The 21426-nt window shown below is 49.2% G+C and overlaps 1 protein-coding gene across 1 annotated transcript in view; it reads left to right on the top strand.

Moving 5' to 3' along the window:
* Window positions 1-4834: 4834 nt before the first annotated feature.
* LOC147678629 (cellular tumor antigen p53-like) overlaps window positions 4835-21426 on the top strand; it is a 113271-nt gene continuing 96679 nt past the window's right edge. The window contains exon 1 of the mRNA XM_086946078.1: window positions 4835-5002. The gene's annotated coding sequence lies outside the window, so the exon portion shown is untranslated. The remainder of the gene's footprint in view (window positions 5003-21426) is intronic.

Below are 21426 nucleotides of genomic sequence, written 5' to 3'. Positions count from 1 at the left end.
CATCGTGGTCGCGTTTGTCCGTGCCCATCACTAGGATGTCATCTTGGAAGTATTGCACCCCCGCGATGTCCTTGAACAACCTGTGCATGAGCTTCTGGAAAACAGCTGCGGCGGATGCCAGGCCGAAGGGCATTCTTTTGAATTGGTAACATCCAAAGGGTATGATGAACGCTGTGTACTTTCTGCTCGACGGGTGGAGTTCTATCTGGTAGTATGCCGATGTTAGGTCTATGGTGGAGAAGTGAGTAATGCCTTTTGTCCTGGCTAGCATCTCCTCAATCCTGGGGAGCGGGAATCTCTCCACTATGAGGTTTTTGTTGAGCTCCCTCAGGTCCACACAGAGCCGGACCTTCCCATTTGGCTTTTTTACTACTACCAAGGGCGATAGCCATTCTGCACTGTCGACTGGCTCGATGATCTCTAGCTCTTCTAGCTTCTGTAGTTCCAGGCGCACTGCCTCGCTTGTGGAGATCGGTATGTTCCGTGCTTTGTGTACTACAGGAACTGCTCCCTCCTTCAGGGCCATCTTATGCACAAACTTATCCAGTTTTCCAACCGTGCCCTCAAACACCTTGGGGTATGCTGCTTTCCAGTCCTCCTCCTTCGACAGGGGCCATTCGTCCGTTAGCAGGATCTGTTCCTTCCCTCCGGGGTTGAGAACAATGCCGAGGGCACCCGCGTCTCTCCACCCTAGCACCGACGGGCCCTTTTCTGCTACGTACAGGGTGCATGAGGCCGACCGCCCTCTAAATTCGAACTCCAACTCCTTGCATCCTACCAATGGAATGGAATTTTCTGTGTACGAGATGGGTCTGATGTCCGGCGGCTCCAGGTCGGGGCCTAAAACTGGCTCGAAATCCTCCTCCCATATCGATCTTTGTATTATGGTCCATGGGGATCCCGAATCTACAGCCACATATACCTTGACGCCTCCTATGTGCATGTGGGTGCGGGGTTTGTCCCTGCGCTTTCCGGATACGTCCAGCACCTGATCCTCGATGCAGAGCACTAGGTCATCCTCTTCCTGCTCGTCCTCTTCACTGACGTTGGCCGTGCCCGATTCGATGCACTTGACCGTGGATTTCGATCCTTTCTTCCGGCAGACCTTTTCAAAGTGCCCCGTCAACCCGCAAAACGAGCACCTGGCTCGAAACGCGGGGCAGCGCCTGTCCTGGGCAGCGTGCGCTGTACTGCCGCATCTGTAGCACGCAAATTTCGCTCCTGGGCTGGAACGAGGCATCTGCTTCCCCGGCCCTCTTGCGTCCTTCTTCGGGTCCCCGTGCATGCCTTTTGGTTTACTGGATTGCGGCGCTTCATCTATTTTGTTAACCATCTGTCTGGGCCCGCTTTCTCTTTTCGCCGCGTCCGCGCCTCTCTTCGACATTTCCGCCTTTTTGACCATCGCCACTACTTCTTTCAAGGTGGTTTCATTCATTGCCCATAGCTTATCTTGGACTGCCCTGCTGGTGGTGTGCATCACTATTTGGTCTTTTATGTATTCATCCTGTAAATTTCCATATCTGCACGTGATGGCCAACCTGCGGAGGGCTGCTACATAGTCGTCGATGGATTCTCCCGCCTCCTGTTTCCTCTGTTGGAAGTTATAGCGGTCTATCGAGACGCAGACTGCCGGGCGGTAATGGCTATCCAGGTCGTCCAGTGCGTTTACAAAGACGTCGGCCTCCTCCGCGCCTCTCTCCTTGGGCACCAAGTTCTTGAACACTCTGACCCCCTCTGGGCCTAAGTTGTGGAGCAGAAGCCTCTTCTTCCTTTCCGGCTTGTATTCCCCCTCACTCTCGTCTTCTAAGGCTTCGATGTAATTTAGGAAGTATTCCTTCCAGTCTTCCCATTTGAGTTGGGGTTCCCCTGGCCTGGTTAGGAATGGAACTGGCGCCATTAGGGCTGATGCCTGATTCGCCATCCTGGCCTCACCTCTGGGTCCTTCCTCCTGGGTTCTATTGGTGGGTACACCGGGCGCTCCTGCGCTGCCTGCCGTGTCTCCTTGACCCCTTGGGCTACCTGGGGTATTGTCCCTCGAAGCGTGCGCTGCCTGCGCAGTCCTCCCCCCTTCCTCTGGCTCGGGGGTATCTCCCTTGGTTGCCAGGTTGCTGCCTGGGGGCTTATTAACGTCTTGGGCCCCACTGACCTGGCTTTCTGAGGTTGGTGGCTTTCCTCTGGTCGTGCTGTGGCGCTGCTGCCACGCCCTTGCTCTCCTTGTCGGTCCTGTGCCTTAGCTGGCTCGTGGGAGTGGGGGTTAATACCCTTGCTGTCGTCTGTGCCCGGTGGTGTCCAGATCCCACCTTCGTCGCCACTGTAATGTTCCTTTCTCCCACTGGAATGCACTGACACGGTTTATAATGTATATGAATGCATTTATTCTCTTACAAGACACAAGGTATAAACTAAGGGCGCCGAGCGTCTAACAGCCGACTGCTCCGGTCGCCAACTGCCGATTTCTGCCTTCGCGCCGTTTCACTTTCACCTCCTGCGCATGCGCGCCTATGACGCTCTAGCCTACGGCGCATCGCGTAATCCCGTATGCGCCGATAGGCTAGAGCGCACACCACACTTCTCTCTCCTCATCAGTGCCCCAACCCCATCTCTCTAGTTCCTGCCCCCCTTCTCTCTCCTCAACAGTGATTGTCCTCCACCCCCTTCCCATCCACCAGGCCAGTAGGGAGCCCGCCTCCCCCCTCTCTCGTCGGTCTCTGCTGTCCATCTCTCGCTCCCCCTCTCTCTCCCGCCTCCCCTGAGCGCCCTCTCCCCTCCCCATTTCCTGCCTTCTCTTTGCTCCCCATCGATCCAGCAATGTTGTGCCTCTGCCTTTCACCCCTCCGGGGCCTCTGCTCCAGCGGTCCCCGAGCACCCCTTATTTTCAGATTATCTTCCTGGCTCATTTCTCTCGTCAGAGGTCTCGGGACTTTCCCTTCTTTTGCCCCGCTCTCTCTGTCGCCTCAGGAGTTCCTGCCCCCCCCCCCCCCGCAGGTTTTTATTACCAGCAATTATTGTTCTCTCGCCTCAGTGCTTGCTCTTTCTTCTGCGCAGTTTCAGTCTTCCACGCTTCCTCACTTCCTGTATCGAGTACTCGCAAACCCACCCTGCCTTTCTCAAACTGATTACTCCTGTATGCCCCCCCCCAATCCGTTCCTCCCCTCTGTTTTCCTTTCCCCTCTCATTTCTCTCACAGATACTTCTGCCCCCCTCCCTCCCTCCTCAGCAGCGCCCAGTCCCTCTCTTTCCCCTGGTGCTCTCTCTTCTGCCCCCTCCCTCCTCAGCAGCGCCCAGTCCCTCTCTTTCCCCTCGTGCTGTCTCTTCTGTCCCCCTCCCTCCTCAGCAGTGCCCAGTCCCTCTCTTTCCCCTGGTGCTCTCTCTTCTGTCCCCTAGCTCCTCAGCAGTGCGCAGTCCCTCTCTTTCCCCTCGTGCTGTCTCTTCTGCAGCACCTCACTCTCTTCTATCAGCCCCGGCGTCTCCAGGGGGGCCCGATGGTGCCCGTGCCCCAGCGCTCTCAGTCCTGGCCCCACCACCACAGAATTTGAATGTACCAGGAGATGAGACAGAAAAACAAGCAGACACGGCTCCTGGTCACGCCCGTCAATTTGTCCAAATACCTGTCACTTCAAAGCAGTGTTGTTTGTATAAAATATTTACTTTCGACTTTCTGTGCACGTGTATGTTATGTTGATTTCTCTAGCGCACTAATCACCCGCACTTGTGTATATAAATATGAAAGGATATTTATACACATGCATACAAAGTCAGATTTAAACATTTTAAGAAACATATTGATGTGTCTGAAACATTTCTCGGAAGCCTCACCAGTTTTCTCTGTGGCCCTTGATGTGCCTCCCTGAAGTTCACTCCTAGAGACGCCTCTTCCTTCGAAGCAATTTCACTGTCTCTGATTTCTGTTCTCTCTTTCTCTCTCTATCTCTTTCTTAGTTCCCACTGTAAGTTCCAAGCTGTTTCCCTCTGTTTACCCTTCTCCCAGGCATTCCGCCTTCCTCCTTTTACTATCCCCTTCTCTTTTACTTCATCCTTTCTTTATATCCATGAGAATTATATTTAGGAATTAAATCCATCTGGTCACTTTTTTTATGTCCTGGTGTTTCCTTTTACAAACCGTTGTAATTGTGTACTACAAACTCCAGACTGCATTTGGTTGTTAAAAGAACGCCCAGGACTGGTGTCCCAGTAACTTGGAGCCACTGGTAACCCAACATGAGGAATGCGACGCAGAAACTAAACTTGAGCACAAACATCGCTGCCACCTCAAACGTGCTCCTGGATCTCAAGCGTTATTATGTACCAGTGAAGTGCCTAGAAGTGTGTGTGCCGCACAAAGCTCCTGAATTAATAATATTACAAAATAAAACAAGTTTGGAACATAAATGACATGTACAATACAAATAATGAAATTGATGTGGGGACTGTTGGGTTACCAGACATAATGTGTTCAAATTTTCAATGTATTCAATTTTTCAAAGTGGGACATCTCTGTTGCAGTGTGTATGCGTGTGACTTATTTTGTGCAAACCTAGCGTCAAAGCGAAGCAGCTCTGTGCAGGAAGTGGGCACCAAGATGGGTGTACAATAATTGTGCACTGAACTGGACACTTGAAAACTGGGCTGGTTGTCTTTGCTTCGATCGAATGGGTGGTAGGCGTGGTTTGGCTCCCAGCTGTGAGCTTGGCGGCGATGAAGGATATATTTTTAGGCCACGTGGGCGGGACGTTGAGGCTTCATCTGACGCAGCATTATCAAATCTAGAAAAAGGGAAATTTTGCTGTGACTCAGTTACCGCTCGTCTCAGTTTCACGAGAATGCAACAAGAATTGCAGACAGAAGAAAGATCTTTGTTAACGTGTGTTTGGTAGGTCTGAAGGAGTCGTGGATTTAATGGCTTGTTTTTTCTCAAAGAGGACAACTGGATTGTTGGAACACGACGATGGAGAATAACCTCTTCTGATGGAGGATTGCATAGCTCCTGAAGAAGGCTACCATGGTATGATCTGATTTCAATGTCTCCACTCGAAGAAGGCTCTGATCGAACTTTTCCTTTTGAATATTTCTTTCTCGAGCACCCGCTGTCTTGGGCTCCTGCCAAATTTTGTTTTCTTAATATTTCTCGTTCCGACCCCTGTTGCTTCCGTCAACTGCCAGCCTCGTAGATTTAAGACTGCCCCTCTTTCTCAATCCATTGCTTTATTTAATCCTTAGCCTGTTTTCCAACATCCATTTGATTTCTTGGCGCAAATTCTGACGTCATAGTGGACGTGACTATAAGTAAATCTAGAGATGAGAACCTTCCGCAATGGGCGGACCGCATTTCGTCCAATACCTGATCCTCTTTTTCCCGCCCAAATTTTTACGTCTACCCATTGGGCATTTGAGTGGTGGGGTGATGGTTGACGAAAGGGGTGGAGGTATGTAGGGGTCCTAATATTTTTTTTTCCTCGCCGCTTTTTACAAAGAAGAGCCAGCATGCTTTTGCAGTGCATTTCAGTCCCCGCCATGGCATCGGACTCCTTTAGTGCCCTTTTGCACCTGCTTGGGCAGATTGACGTTCCGGGCTTCGACTGCCTATTCCCCTATCCGTGTGACTTCAGGTCAGTGACTGTTTGGGTGTTCGTGGTATTGGGTGGGGAGATTTGCATTTGGAATCCGAACATTTGGTGTAATGCTGACAACTGGATAAAATGGCGGGGAGTTTGAAGATCAGAGGTGGGAGATTATGACCAGCTAATGGTGTCTTCGCCATCACCACGTGGCCAGTGAACGAATCTGGGACACACGATTGTTGCCTTGAATAACAATTTTTCTTCCTAAACGTAGTATTTTACAACACTACAATGCCTACAGAAACGAGGGAGACCACATCTTCCTGCCTCCGAACTAAAGTATTGTTTGGTACCTATGAAAGTGATATGCGCATATTTACATACCTAGAATGCATATGTGTTTTTAGCATTGCGATTTCAGATAGAAACAACAGCTTACTCATTATTAAAGTTATTACTCATACTCGCCAACCTCAGATATCCTCATTGAGACAAATCCCCTACTTTGCAGTCGACGTATAATAGCAGAAATGTACTATTTATCACAAGCATTTGAAAATAAGCTATATTGTTCAGAGTAAAAATTAATTCAAACCCCTATACCAATACATTTGCTTCCCACGGGTAGGATGTTTAAAATTTAGTTAAACCAAATCATTAGCCAAGCAAGGTCTACAGTGGCCAAAGTCTAAAGTAAGTGTAATTTGTTTTTTTTCTTTCAAATGAACGGTTTTGTAAATGTAGCAAAAGTAACTGGCGTGGTGTTTGTCTTTGACGAGTCATTCAGTTGCATTACGTTTCAAGTGAGCGGTCCAAGAAGGGGAAGTAAGCCAATTAATGTGTCGATCTCAGACACAGAAAGAAACAATCGCCAAGAAGATTGTGGTCAAAAGGTCTCAGTCGTTCTGCAAAACATTTTGCAAAGTGCTGATAAAAGGGGAGCACAAAGTGTGACAATGTAACTATGGGAGCTCAAATTGTGACCATGTAACTAGCATATTCTGTTCTGGTTATGCGCGTATTTTCTCCCTTCAACTCCGGAAACCTTTTATGCTGTCTTTGCCCCCTGATTTCCTACTTTTCTTTTCTTACTCTATCGCTCCCTTCCCACTCTCACAACAGAACTTAAGTGCCTGGCCTGAAAAGAATATCTGTATTTTGTTTTGCAAAATCACTGTGGTTTCCAAATGTAACAGTATCCTGGTAAATATCATAGTCAAGCATTTCTCATTAGAAGCCCACATCCTGTCCAGTGGGGGCAGCTACTTTTCCCCACGCCAAAAATTGAACACCTGATTGGATGTTTCAAAATGGGTCATGGGATCCGCATAGAAGACGCGGGGAAGGTTGTGGCACGTACACATTTTCCGCCACTCGCCTTGCCTGCATGTTGCAGTAGTGGGTGCTCTTATGCACCTGCCTTGGCGTTGGACCTCTGCCCTGCGGCAGTGTGCCCGTCTAACTCTGGGGCTTCTCCCCCATGTTCAGCAGGTGTCTATTCCTCCCCCTCCAGGGTTGCCCGCGTTGACTTCCAAGGGGGCATTAGCACTCTGGAGAATCTAGTGCTCTGCTGAGGAAATTATAGGTTTTGACGCCACAGTGTTAGATAAATATGGCGGGCATCAGAGCGTACATTGGGGACACTTCCCCTGCAGCCACTGAAAGCATCTGGCCTGTACTATCTATTCTTTATTCATGAATTAAAACTCGGTTTTTCATAACAATAAATTTAGGCAGAGATTTGAGGAGTAAGTGTTTACTGAGTCTGCTTTTAAGAATCCTTTCTCAAGGGATATTTGAAGATAATAGCTCTAAGTCGTAGATAACTTGACGACAAAACTTTTCAGTCTTCATAAAGTAGCAGCTTTTCTGACACCAGGGAGCAGCATTGAAATGAAGCCCCACTGTTGAATATTCCATGTATTACAGAAATCCAATGGAACTCTTTGTTGAAAGGAAATTTGAACATCACTAAAATAGGGCAGAAAATGAGGTAGATTCTTGTATAAATACAAAACAGTCATAGTTTTGTTCCCTAGGGGCGTGGGTTGCAAGATTTTGGTGGATAGGATGTAACGGATCATTCAAGTTTTGTCTGTCTATCTTTCTGGTGTCCAACGCAGGTCTGAGAGGGCCATAACCAAGCCATTAAACCCTGAATATGTGGAATGGATTCACCAATGCCATGCCTGCATTGAACACCATATAGGTATTTGCTGAATTGCACATTCACTTAAGGGTTTCAAGTAAACGTTGACCAAGCCTCAGGTTGTTGGCAGGGTTTTTCACAAAAGTGAGGTAAGTAAATGATGTAGAGTATCTGTTTTACGATCAATCGGATGACCGGGCATTGGTATGTTTTACACGGTGCGTCACCCTAAGGTCCTAATGAATGTAGTTTCTTAGCAAGTAGTCCCAGATAGGATAAACTATTTGTTGCATCTTCTGTCTGTCACTTTGACCCTTCCTTGTCCTCCTGATGTTGTGTTGTGTCATGGTTCTGTGTGTGATGTCATGTACTTCCTGAGAATTCTCAGGTCTGTCAGCTGGAACCAGGCGAAGCTACACAGGGACTGAGCTGATGACCTAAAGCCCCTGCTGGCAGCTCCTGCCTTCAGCATGGGCGAGCTGGGCCCACACCGAAGGTGCGGACCTTGATAGGTGCACAGGAGCTGCCTACAGCAGTCTCTCTCTAACATGTGTATTTGTGAAGCACCCTTTCACCCGGAGGTATCTTGGCACTGAAAAGCAGATGTTTATTGTTACCCAACGCAACAGTACTCATTTTATCGACCTCAGATGGATGAAAGTCTGAGTGGACCCACCTCGATTTGAACCTGTGACCATGAGGTCGAACACAGACCCCTACAGTGTACGCATTAGTACATTAGCCACCGGACCCGGATAACCTGACTTTAAAGTAAAGTGTGTTAACACATATCTACATTTTGTGTGTATTTCTTCTCCTGGCCAGCCCTTGTCTTTTCCAAGTCACCTTCCGCCCACCCTTCTCGGGGGAACCAAATTTGGTTTCACCCAGGGTGCTATCTGTCCAAAGGCCACCCCTGCCTGCTGGTGTACTTACTAATATATCTGTGTACCTAACTGATGCACTGATCTACATGGTGATACATATTTCAACATACACACATGCCTTACCTGTATCCACTGATCTTCAATTGGAACAGTAATCAAATTACAAAGTGACTATAATCTAATAGCCTTGTTGATCACAGAGTTGTCAATTGGGAGGGATGCATGAAAGTGAATGGAAACGTGGTCTCTGAAAAGGTGGGACGAGGAGGTGCAAGTTCCAGATATACCTGGCCAACTCTGGCAGAAGATATAGGGAAAAAGTCCTAGAAGGCAAATTCGTAGAGCAAGGGATGGTGGCAAAATAGCTGTTAACTTTAATCTCTCATCTTTTTCTCCCACTCCTACCATTTCACCTCTCCCAGGTTTTCACTCTCTTCATTAACCAGCTCATCTGTAATTAATGAGTAAAAAAAAAATGCAGGGACCCAAAGCATTTCTAACAGTCTGCCGCTGGTGCGGTCTAGTGCCAGGGTTGGCAAATAGCAAAGCTGCCTCGTCATCATAATTCCACCTCAGGCGTCTCTCTTCCACCACCCTACACTTCCGGTCTCCTTATCTCAATTTCCCAGGATTTTTTCAATGCTGCTTTGTCCATTTGTCAGTGTTTTTTCCAATGTTTCTCTTTCTCCTCCTTCTCCACTTCTCACTCTTGCTCTAGGTTAAAGTTTGATGATGAAATATAAGTCTCAGTTCCTAATTGACATTGGCAAAGCCAATAGGTGTTGCCTAATGCCAATTTGTTTTAGCCATGTTGTACTCCAGCACGGCTGCTGTTCAGCGTTGCTAAAAGTTAGTGGTGTGGAATGGCAAAGAGTGGAGTAAAGTATTGTAGAGTGAAGTGGCATAGGGTATCATGTATTGGATTTGCATAGAGTGGCATACAGTGTAGTGGCGTAAAGTAGAGTGGACTGGTGTAGAGTGTTGCAAAGTATAGTGGAGTAGAGTGCAGCGGCATGGAATTCAGCAGTGTATAATGCAGCGTCGTAAAATGTAGTAGAATAGATTCATGTGTTGCATAGTAGAGTGCAGTGGTGTAGAGTAGAGTTGCGTATAGTGCAGTGGTGTAAAGTGGAGTGGCATAAAGTGCAGTGGTGTTGAGTGGTGCAGAGTAGAGTGGTACAAAGTAGAGTAAAGTGTAATTGAATGCAGTGGCGTCAAGTTCTTCAAAGTGCAGAGGTGAAGAGTGATCGGATGCAGAGTAGAGTGGAGTAGAGTGCATTGGCATTGAATGCAGTAGTGCAGAGTAGAGTATAGTGTTGAGGAGTAGAATGTAGTGCTTTAGAGTGGTGTACAGTGTAGTGACATTCAGTACAGCAGTGCAGAGTTGAGAGCAGTGGCATAGAGTGCAGTGGTTTAGAGTAGTGCAAAGAGTAGGGAAGAGTGGACTGGTGTAGAGTGCATCACTGCTGACTGTTGTGGAGTAAAGTGGAGAAGAGTGCAGTGGTGTAGAGTGCAGCTGCGTATAATTCAACAGTATACAATTCAGCATCATATAATGCAGTGGTGTAGATTAGAGTGCAGAGGTGTAGAGTAGAGTGCAGTGATGTAGAGTAGAGTGGTGTAGAGTAGCAGAGAGTGCAGTGGTGCAGTGTTGAGTGGAGTGATGCAGAGTGATGTGGCATAGAATGGAGTGATGCAGAGTAGAGTGTATTGGCATAGAGTGCAGTGGCATCGAATGCAATGTTGCAGAGTGGCGTAGAGTGGAGTGGAGTAGACTGGAGTTGTGCAGAGTAGAGTGGAGTGGTTTAGACTGGAGTAGGGTAGAGTGGAGTGGGGAAGATTGCAGTGGTGTAGAGTAGAGTGGTGTAGAGTGCATTGGCATAGAGTGGATTGGCGCATAATAGAGTAGAGAGGCGTAGAGTGAAGTGGCATAAAGTAGAGTGGTACTGAGTAAAGCGGTGCAGAGTAGAGTGGTATGGAGTGGCATAGAGAAGAGTGGGCTGGTGTAGAGTGTATCGGCATAGAGTGTTGCAAGTAAAGTGGTGTAGAGTGCACTGATGAAGAGTGCAGCGGTATAGAATTCTGCGGCGTACAATGCAGCGTCGTTAAAAGGGGAGGCATAAATTACATTGCAGTGGAGTAGAGTTCCGTGGTGCAGAGTACAGTGGCATAGAGTACAGTGGCCGAGTGTGCTGTGGTGTAGAGTGGTGCAGAGTGGAGTGGCGTAGAGTGGAGTGATGCAGAGTGCAGTGGTGTAGAGTGCAGTGATGCAGAATAGAGTAGAGTAGCTTAGAGTTCAGTGGCGAGTGCAGTGTTGCAGAGTAGAGTGTCATAGAGTGCAGTGGTGTAGAGTGGCATGGAGTACATTAGCGTATCGTACAGTGGCATAGAGTACAGTGGTGCAAGTAGCTGCAGTGGCATAGAGTGCAGTGGTTTAGAGTAGAGTGGCATAGAGTGCAGTGGTCAAGTAGCAGCAATGGCATAGATTGCAGTGATGTAGAGTGCAGAGGCTTAGAGTAGATTGTTTCAGAGTAGAGTGAAATGGTGTAGAGTGGAGTGGTGCACGGTAGAGTACAGTGGTGTAGAGTGTAATAGTGAATCGCATAGAGTGCAGTGGTGCAGAGTAGATTGCAGAGTAGAGTTGTGACAGCTGATTGGCATTGAGTGCAGGGGTGTAGAGTGAGTGGTACAGAGTAGAGTGTATTGGCATAAAGTGCAGTATTGCAGAGTGGAATAGAGTGGAGTTGTGTAGCGTGGAGTGCCCTAGACAGGAATAGTGTAGAGTGCAGGGGTATAGAGTAGAGTGGCGTGGAGTGTATTGGCTTAGGGTGGAGCATAGTAAATTAGAGAGGCATAGAGTGAAGTGGACCGACAGTTCAGCAAAGCCAACGTGCTTCACACAACATTCGGGGTTCCTCAGGGCCAGTAACAAGTAAAGTATGTTGTTTCTAGAGATCCATTAACTTCTCCCATTAGATTCTACGTCTGCGGTGGTACCTTACTTCAAATTCAGACTTCGTCGTCAAAATCTCCAATTAAGTAAATCGAGTATGCTGTCCAAAGTCAAATCGGTACGAATTTTGAAACACATAATTTGACTGTGTCGCGCTATTTGTCAAACACGGGCATGTGGATCAAGTAAAAAGAGGATTTGACTTCGGACAGCATACTCGATTTACTTATTTGGAGATTTTGACAACAAAGTCTGAATTTGAAGTAAGGCACCACTGCAGATGTAGAATCTAATGGGAGAAGTTAATGGGTCTATAGAAACAACATACTTTACTTGTTTCTGTCCCTGAGGAAGCCTGAATGTTGGGCGAAATGCTTTGGCTGCGCTAAACTTTTGGTCATAAATAAGCAGATAAAAAAATAAAATAATAAATTACGGAGTTTTATATAGCGCAAACTTGACCCGAAGGTATCGGGTATCAGAGCTCCTTACACGAGCACCAGTTGCGTTACAGGAGGACACATTCATTTTTGTTAGGCACGGGGAGATTAAGGGATTTGCCCAGAATCACAGGATGTTGCGTGTCCCTGCCGAGACTCGAACCTGGTTCCCCAGCTCCGAGGTCAACCGCCCTAGCCGTTAGGCCAACTCCTCTCCCTTATATTGAATAAAAGAACCATTACAAGCAAAGAAAAGACCTCTTGTATCATCTTTTTGCTTTGATTACAGCTATGTGCTCAATCATGTGTTTTTCCTGTTGAAAGTTGCCTCTCTATGTGTTTAAATGTGCTAGATTAGAGTGGTGTACAGTGGATTGGCTTAGAGTGGAGTGGTACAGAGTAGTGTGTATTGGCGTAGAATGCAGTTGTGTGCGGTGCAGTTGTGCAGAGTGGCATAGTGTGCAGTGGCATAGACTGTAGTTGTGTAGAGTGGAGTGGCCTAGACTGGATAGGTGTAAAGTGCAGTGGTGTAGAGTGCAGTGGTGTAGAGTGCATTGGCATGGAGTAAAGTGGTGCATAGTAGAGTAGAGAGGCATAGAGTAAAGTGGCATAGAGTGCAGTGGCGTATAGTACAGTGCAAGTAAATGGAGTGGTGCAAAGTAGATGCAGTGCGTAGAGTGGAGTATGCATGGGGGGTAGCACACTGGCATTACAGTCAACACATTTTCATTACCTTTGCACAGACAGTTTTACTAATAAATCTATACAGCGCTCAATCAATAATGTGAGGAAATTGGCATGCCTAGTGTATTGATTTGTTTTGATCATATTAAAGCATTTGTTTCCAACACACTTCAGAATTAACACAATGTGCTTCATTTGTGCTTTCCTAATTCTAATATATTCTGAAATACTTCATTTAAATGTTGTTTGGTAGAAAAAAATCTTTCCTATCCCAAGTATCCAGCAAGATAGTTGTATAAAAACTCTCACTTTTAAGTCAGACAAAGAAAGGTAAAATCCAAGCTCCCTGGAAGATGGAGCCTGACATTTGACCTCTGTCTTTGAATGCACAGTAAATGTTACAAGATAAGAACAAGGTTCACAGGCCTGTTTACAGAAAGGAGAACTGGTGGAAGAATACAAGGGGAGTTGGTGAGAAAAGGCTTTCCTCTTTGGGAGGGATGAATTCAATGGGAAGCCTAAAACAAATAAAGCCAGCAAATAGAAAGCCAGAAAATGAGAGCTACAGAGCACACAGCCAATGGTAAGCAACGGGCGGAATGCATTCCAAGGGAAGCTTTCTGAATGTCTCCAAGATGTCTTTAGCAAGCTGTCTGGTAGGCTTGGACCTAGAAATGAGTTCTGGCGCCCACTACCTGCAAACCCTGGCACAAACTAATCACTGCTTGTGTGTTTTTTTCACCTCCTCTCCAGTCTAGTACGCTGCTTCTTTCACTTACTACATCCATGCAGCTCTCTCATGTGGTTCCTCAACCTTCCCACAAGAGTTGGTACCTGAAAAGCATTGGCACCTGAAAAGCATTCTTGGATTTTCAGTTTCTGAATGGTCTGCTGGTGGTGTTTGAATTCCTCTGTAGTCATCCTCGGTGTGATCACCCAACACTGTCTTCGTCCCCCAAGATCTGTGCCAACAGGACGTCAGTAGGATGTCTGCTTAATACTTATGTGCTTCCCTATTGTTGATTTCACTTCCCCTGGGTACTCGAGAAAATGTAAGAGGACTCCCCAACTCTGACGAAAAGGGGGTCTTATTTGAGAACAGGGGCTGTTGCCCAGGGCCATGGCCTGGCCATAGCGGGCAACGGGCAATTCCCCGGTGCTCCGCACGGGTGGGGGCTGATTATCAGCCCCTGGGGGCTGTATTTGTTACAGTTATAGCTGCAAAATCGGCCCTGTACCAAAATCATCCGGGAACCGGCCCCACAAAGAGCTCGGCGGCACCTCCAATCCCCCCCCCCGCCCCCCGTGGGGATGGGGGTGCCGGCCGAGCACTTTGCCAGGGCTGGTTGTTGTTCCCAGTCCGGCCCTGCTGTTGCCTCGTAAATTGTAGCCTGCTTCACCATTGGGCCCAAAGATGTTTTTGGTGTGCACTTTTATACAGCGCAAACTTGGCCCAGAGCGCTTTTTGTATGAGCAACAGGTTACATTACACATGTCCGATTTATTTTCCTTCAGGATCGGGGAGATTTCCTGATTTGCCCAGAATCACATGGTGCTGAGCCTACACCGAGACTGGAACCCAGCCACTCTCAGCCAGATCGATCTATCTATCTATCTATCTATCTATCTATCTATCTATCTATCTATCTATCTATCTATCTATCTATCTATCTATCTATCTATCTATCTATCTATCTATCTATCTATCTATCTATCTATCTATCTATCTATCTATCTATCTATCTATCTATCTATCTATCTATCTATCCTATCTATCCACCTCTTTCTCTCTCTCTTTCCCTCTCTCTCTCTCACTCTATATATATATAAATATATCATGTGATCAAGGCCAGCTCAGGCCGAAAGGCGTCATGGCGGATTGTTGAAAGTAAATTACCAGCACAATACAATAGTAGTCTGTGTCCGTTCTTCCACATTCAAGGAATTTACAAGCGGAGCTACATTGATATATATGTGTGTACATATATATATATATATATTTTTCGTATATATATATGAAATTATATGTGAATAGTGTACATAAATTTGACGTTATTAAGGAAATGATAAATGCTATCTGTCTAATAACAGACTAAAGTCTAATCATGCCAGAACATTTTTTTGCGTATTTGTACAATGTATAACTTTACTTCATAGTAGATGTTTTCTATGTCTATTGTCATGTGACCAGGGTAAGGGCGGTGTTCCATGTGGTCACTCGAGCATTATAAAACTAAAAAAATGGCACTAGTTCTTTGCATGTGAACAAGGGCTCTTGAAGCCCGAAACGCGTATTGCCCTCCTGTTTTTACCAGCTGCAATAAAGTAAGAGCCTGTGAAATACGTGGTCCGTCTCCTGCTTTGCCTCGCCGGTCCTGGGTGGATGAGGAATTGGTGTTCTTGGAGTTTTATGCATATATATATATATATATTTAGGCTTTGGAAGAAGACCGTTTGGTCGAAACGCGTCGCCATTAAACGCAATTGAAACACAGACCCTGGAGTGCGAGTCTTTTGTGTGGTTCCTGCAAAAACGCTGGTCGGGAGCCCTTTCTAACATATATATATATATATATATATATATAGCAGTTTTATATAGCGCTAAGTTGACCCGGAGGTATCAGAGCGCTTTACATGAGCACCAGTTGCATAGCAGCCGGACACATCATTTCCAGGCATGGGGGGATTAAGTGGTTTACCCAGGATCACAGGATGTTCGAGCCCCCTCTTTCATCCCACGGCTGGTCAGGCTTGGGAGAGCCCTGCTCGGCCGCTTATTGTGCTGGTCGCTCATCTCTGGGAGCTCAGACAGCTTTGCAAACTCCTGGGGTGGCTCTTTGCCTTCCTGCCGACCCCTGACCTTTAATATCTCATACCTATTCCCTTCTGTGTCAGTTCAAAGTCCTCCACTTCAGGAGGAGTCTGTGTTCTTTCTTTATTTTTTTATTCGAAAAAATATTTGTTTATATTTTTCCAACTTTTCCAAAGGTGTTCTTTCTGCTCCATTAAGTGTCCGACACAGCCAGGATTTTACTCTGTCATTCAAGGTTGCTATAATGAGAAGGAACATTGGGGGCGAGTACCATGCACTCCTTTTCAACAAGTATAGCTGCACAAAGCGGTAGCTGTGTGTCTGAAACAGGGTGTGGAACAAGCTTTTACACAATTTGTATTTATTTAAGAGGAACCTGACTTCTTTTTTTTAAGTCAGGCTTTTCGTTTTCATTTAGAAATCAAAACATTGACTACATCTTGCCCCTAAAAATGTGTAGTCACCTCAGCTGAATTCAGACAGGGCACAGTAGAGAAAGGTTTCCCTATGATCACACGGACAGTGTGCTCCCCTATCTCATGGACAGTGTGCTCACCTGTCCCATGGACAGTGCGCTCACCTGTCCACGCGCTTATCCTGCACCCCTCTGTGCTTAGATTTTACCCCAGAATTGGTCATAATTGATGGTTATGCACGTTGTAACCGAGAGAGGCTCCCATTCTCAAGGTGTGGTCTCTTTTAGTGTGACGCTGGCGGTCTAAGGTAGATGTCTCTGAATGATGTTCACCAGAAGTGGCCCACCCTGCTTGGGACACCGCGGTGTGTTGTAATAATGCACGAAGAGCAAAACAAAACATTCAACTCGAGACAAAATCACGAACTTTGTTGATCAGTGAAACACATCTTTTCTTCTTGCCACTAAATGTTATATTGTGTGGGGCTGGAGGATGGGAGATGAGTGGCCAGATGCATAATCATTTATTTAAAGAGTTTTATATAGTGCTGGTAAGATCCAGGGGTATCAGAGCGCTTTACAGTCATAGATATGGTCGAGTTGGAGAGCATAGATCACTTACCTGGTCTTAAAGGTGGAATTCTCTCAGAACTGGTCAGAAAGTATCACCTGGTTTACACCTGGCGTTCCAAGTAGCGCCTCAAGAATCTGACGTACGGACTGGAGGTGACGGATGCCGGGGTGCGAAGGGTACCACCAAGAACTAATAGAAAAGGAGTGGGAGAATGACTGTTGTTGGTGACCACAGGCCAATCTCAGCATTTGACTCAATTCTGCTCCATCTTGGAACTTCCCTTGCAATGCCTTAGGCTCACTGAATACTTATCTGGGAGGGAAGGGTTAGGTCACAGCAGCAGAGAAGGTATTTATTTTACCAAAAAAAAGACCGGATAATCCAAATGAAGGTCATTAGAGGTCAAGGCCCCAGTTGTATGGCCTTGGAGAGCATTTTACCACACTTGTGCTGTGCTGATGGTGACTATGGAACTGTATCTGGGGACACGTGTTCTGGGACTGTATGTGGGATTCATGCAGGGAGATGCTGTGCTCTTAGTCCAATGACTGCAGTTCCTTGGCCTCTTGTCACTTTTGGGTGTCTTTTGATCAGACTTCGGAAGCAGATTTTGTGGTTTTCCCAATGATGGGGCTATAAAGGGCCAGGTATTTCCACTTGCTTTTAACCCATGCAAATCACAGAAGTAGGGCGTGTTATGGATTACGAAGGCGTGTTTGTTTCCTGTGTTTAGGATGAAGCTTGTCGTCTACGTTGAAGGTCTCCCCACTGCATGGGCTTTGTGCTGGGGTGAGCGGAGCAGGCGGGCCGGGCCTTGTAAAATGACTCTAACCCCTATGACCGTGTGCAGTGGATTTTGCGTTTCAGGTACAGAGTACGTGCCCGCGCTTCTGTCCTTGGTGTTAATGCTTTCTGCTGGTGGTGGGTTATCACTTTGGAAGGGGATTGAAAGTTGGGGGCATCTTTTCTGACCTTCAACTAACCAGTGTGAATGTGTGTGTTACTGTTTGGTGGCAGGGGCTTAACAACCGCCCCAAAAGGCCCCACGGTGCGGAGGGGGGGGGGCACTCTCTTCAGTAAATGAAGGGGGCCCCGGGCCCCCCTCAGCTCCTCAGTGAGAGAGGCTTGCTTTGCTCTAAGCAAGCCTCTCTCCCTCCAAAGCAGGTGCAGGCTGTCTGCAGCCTGCTCTGCTCTGAGCTCCTCCCGCTGACTGAAGAGAAACAAAGTATCAACTGACATTGTTTCTCTTCAGTCAGAGGTGCCAGGACCGGAAATGGGATGGGGTGGGGGCCCCAGAGAGTAGGAGGCAGCACAGAGCACTGGGGATCCTGACAAGGACATGGGGGGCAGGGGGCCCAGAGAGAGAGGAGGCAGCACAGAGCGCTGCTCAGGACCCTGACAAGGAGGGGGCGTGGGGGGGGGGGGGGGGCAGAGAAAGAGCAGGAGGCAGCACAGAGCAGTGCTCAGACCCTGACAAGGAGGGGGCGTGGGGGGGGGGGGGGGCAGAGAAAGAGCAGGAGGCAGCACAGAGCAGTGCTCAGGACCCTGACAAGGAGGGGGCGTGGGGGGGGGGGGCAGAGAAAGAGCAGGAGGCAGCACAGAGCAGTGCTCAGGACCCTGACAAGGACGGGGGCTGGGGCCCCAGAGGGAGAGCAGGAGGCAGCACAGAGCACTGCTCGGGACTCTGACAAGGACAGGGGCTGGGGGCCCAGAGAAAGAGCAGGAGGCAGCACAGAGCACTGCTCTCCTGACAAGGACAGGGGCTGGGGCCCCAGAGAGAGAGGGGGCAGCACAAAGCACTGCTCTGGACCCTGACAAGGACAGGGGCTGGGGCCCCAGAGAGAGAGGAGGCAGCACAGAGCACTGCTCGGGACTCTGACAAGGACGGGGGCTGGGGGCCCAGAGAAAGAGCAGGAGGCAGCACAGAGTAGTGCTCGAATCCTGAGAAGGACGGGGCCCCAGAGAGAGAGGAGGCAGCACAGAGCACTGCTCGGGACCCTGACAAGGACGGGGGGTGGGGCCCCAGAGAGAGAGGAGGCAGCACAGAGCACTGCTCGGGACTCTGACAAGGATGGGGGCTGGGGGCCCAGAGAAAGAGCAGGAGGCAGCACAGAGCAGTGCTCGAACCCTGAGAAGGACAGGGCCCCAGAGAGAGAGGAGGCAGCACAGAGCACTGCTCGGGACTCTGACAAGGATGGGGGCTGGGGGCCCAGAGAAAGAGCAGGAGGTAGCACAGGGCAGTGCTCGAACCCTGAGAAGGACAGGGCCCCAGAGAGAGAGGAGGCAGCACAGAGCACTGCTCTGGACCCTGACAAGGACGGGGGCTGGGGCCCCAGAGGGAGAGCAGAAGGCATCACAGAGCACTGCTCGGGACCCTGACAAGGACGGGGGCTGGGGCCCCAGAGGGAGAGCAGGAGGCAGCACAGAGCACTGCTCGGGACTCTGACAAGGACGGGGGCTGGGGGCCCAGAGAAAGAGCAGGAGGCAGCACAGAGCACTGCTCTCCTGACAAGGACAGGGGCTGGGGCCCCAGAGAGAGAGGGGGCAGCACAAAGCACTGCTCTGGACCCTGACAAGGACAGGGGCTGGGGCCCCAGAGAGAGAGGAGGCAGCACAGAGCACTGCTCGGGACTCTGACAAGGACGGGGGCTGGGGGCCCAGAGAAAGAGCAGGAGGCAGCACAGAGCAGTGCTCGAACCCTGAGAAGGACGGGGCCCCAGAGAGAGAGGAGGCAGCACAGAGCACTGCTCGGGACCCTGACAAGGACGGGGGGTGGGGCCCCAGAGAGAGAGGAGGCAGCACAGAGCACTGCTCGGGACTCTGACAAGGATGGGGGCTGGGGGCCCAGAGAAAGAGCAGGAGGTAGCACAGAGCAGTGCTCGAACCCTGAGAAGGACAGGGCCCCAGAGAGAGAGGAGGCAGCACAGAGCACTGCTCTGGACCCTGACAAGGACAGGGGCTGGGGCCCCAGAGAGAGAGGAGGCAGCACAGAGCACTGCTCGGGACTCTGACAAGGATGGGGGCTGGGGGCCCAGAGAAAGAGCAGGAGGTAGCACAGAGCAGTGCTCGAACCCTGAGAAGGACAGGGCCCCAGAGAGAGAGGAGGCAGCACAGAGCACTGCTCTGGACCCTGACAAGGACGGGGCCCCAGAGAGCAGGAGGCAGCACAGAGCACTGCTCTGGACTCTGACAAGGACGGGGGCTGGGGGCCCAGAGAAAGAGCAGGAGGCAGCACAGAGCAGTGCTCGAACCCTGAGAAGGACGGGGCCCCAGAGAGAGAGGAGGCAGCACAGAGCACTGCTCGGGACCCTGACAAGGACGCTGGGTGGGGCTGGGGGCCCCAGAGAGAGAGGAGGCAGCACAGAGCACTGCTCAGGACCCTGACAAGGACGGGGCTGGGGGCCCAGAGAGAGAGAGCAGGAGGCAGCACAGAGCACTGCTCGGGACCCTGACAAAGACGGGGTCTGGGGGCCCAGAGAGAGAGGAGGCAGCACAGAGCACTGCTCTGACCCTGACAAGGACGGGGGCTGGGACCCCAAAGAGAGAGCAGGAGGCAGCACGGAGCACTGCTCGGGACCCTGACAAGGACGGGGGTGGGGCCCCAGAGGGAGAGCAGGAGGCAGCACAGAGCACTGCTCGGGACCCTGACAACGGTGGGAGTGGGGGCCCCTAGAGAGAGCATTCTCCATGGTAAACCTCATATGAGAAGGGATGAGGCAGCAAAATGGTGCCCTCAGGTAAGCACTCTTGTTAGAAGCACCATGTGGGCGTCCGCAGGGGGGGACAAGGGGGGGGGGGAGAAGTGTGCAAGGCATAGGGGAGAGGGTGCAAGGTAGAGAGGAGAAGGGTGCAAGGCAGAGAGGAGAATGGTGCAAGGTAGAAAAGGCTGCATTGCGGAGGGGGAGAAGGGTGCAAGGGGGAGGGGAAGAAGGGTGCAAGGGAGAGGGCGAGAAGGGTGCAAGGCAGACGGTAGAAGAGTGCAAGGGGGATGGTGATAAGTAAAAAATGTGCCCCCCCCTGGAAACATTTCTGCGGACTTTGTGAGAGAGAGTAGAGTGTGAGAGAGAGAGTGGAGTGAGAGAGAGAGTGGAGCGAGAGAGAGAGTGGAGCAAGAGAGAGAGCGGAGCAAGAGAGAGAGTGGAGCAAGAGAGAGAGTGGAGAGAGAGAGAGTGGAAAGAGAGTGGAGAGAGACAGAGGAGAGAGAGAGAGAGTAGAGAGAGAGAGTAGAGAGCGAGAGTGAAGAGAGAGAGAGAGTGGAGAGAGAGTGGAGAGAAAGTGGAGAGAGAGAGTGGAGAGAGAGAGAGTGGAGAGAGAGAGAGTAGAGAGAGCAGAGAGAGAGAGTGGAGGGAGTAGAGTTAGAGTAGAGAGAGTAGAGAGAGAGGGTGGAGAGAGACAGTGGAGAGAGACAGTGGAGAGAGAGACAGTGGAGAGAGAGATTGGAGAGAGAGAGGAGAGAGAGAGAGGAGAGAGAGTAGAGACTGACTGACTCAGAGTCTGAATACTGACTGACGGAGAGACTGACTGGCTGGGAAACTGACAGAGAGAGAGAGACTGCCTGACTGAGAGAGACTGACTGACTGACTGAGAGATAGAGAGACTGACAGAGAGAGAGACTGAATGACAGACAGACTGACAGAGAGAGAGAGACTGACAGACACTGACTGACTGAGAGAGACTGAATGAGAGAGAGAGCAAGACTGACTGACTGAGACAGAGACTGTGATGGAATTGGGGTCACAGTGTCTGTGTGAAGCTATGCAATGCCTCTTAAGATTGCTATTGTCTACTAATAAAAATGTATTATCAAAATGTGCTCTTTGTAGTTACATCTGCTTTTGAAATACTGCATTGTCGCTTTGTCTAATGTTTTAAAACGGAAACGAGAAGGAGCAGTGGATGCACTTTTGTCAAAACTGAACAATGAGTGGGCCCGATGTTGTATATCATGACAGGA

Source organism: Lissotriton vulgaris, chromosome 12 (assembly GCF_964263255.1).
Source record: "Lissotriton vulgaris chromosome 12, aLisVul1.2, whole genome shotgun sequence".
Taxonomy (NCBI): Eukaryota; Metazoa; Chordata; class Amphibia; order Caudata; family Salamandridae; genus Lissotriton; species Lissotriton vulgaris.
Note: the sequence above shows the minus strand (reverse complement) of the source record. Positions and strands in the feature narration are given on the sequence as shown.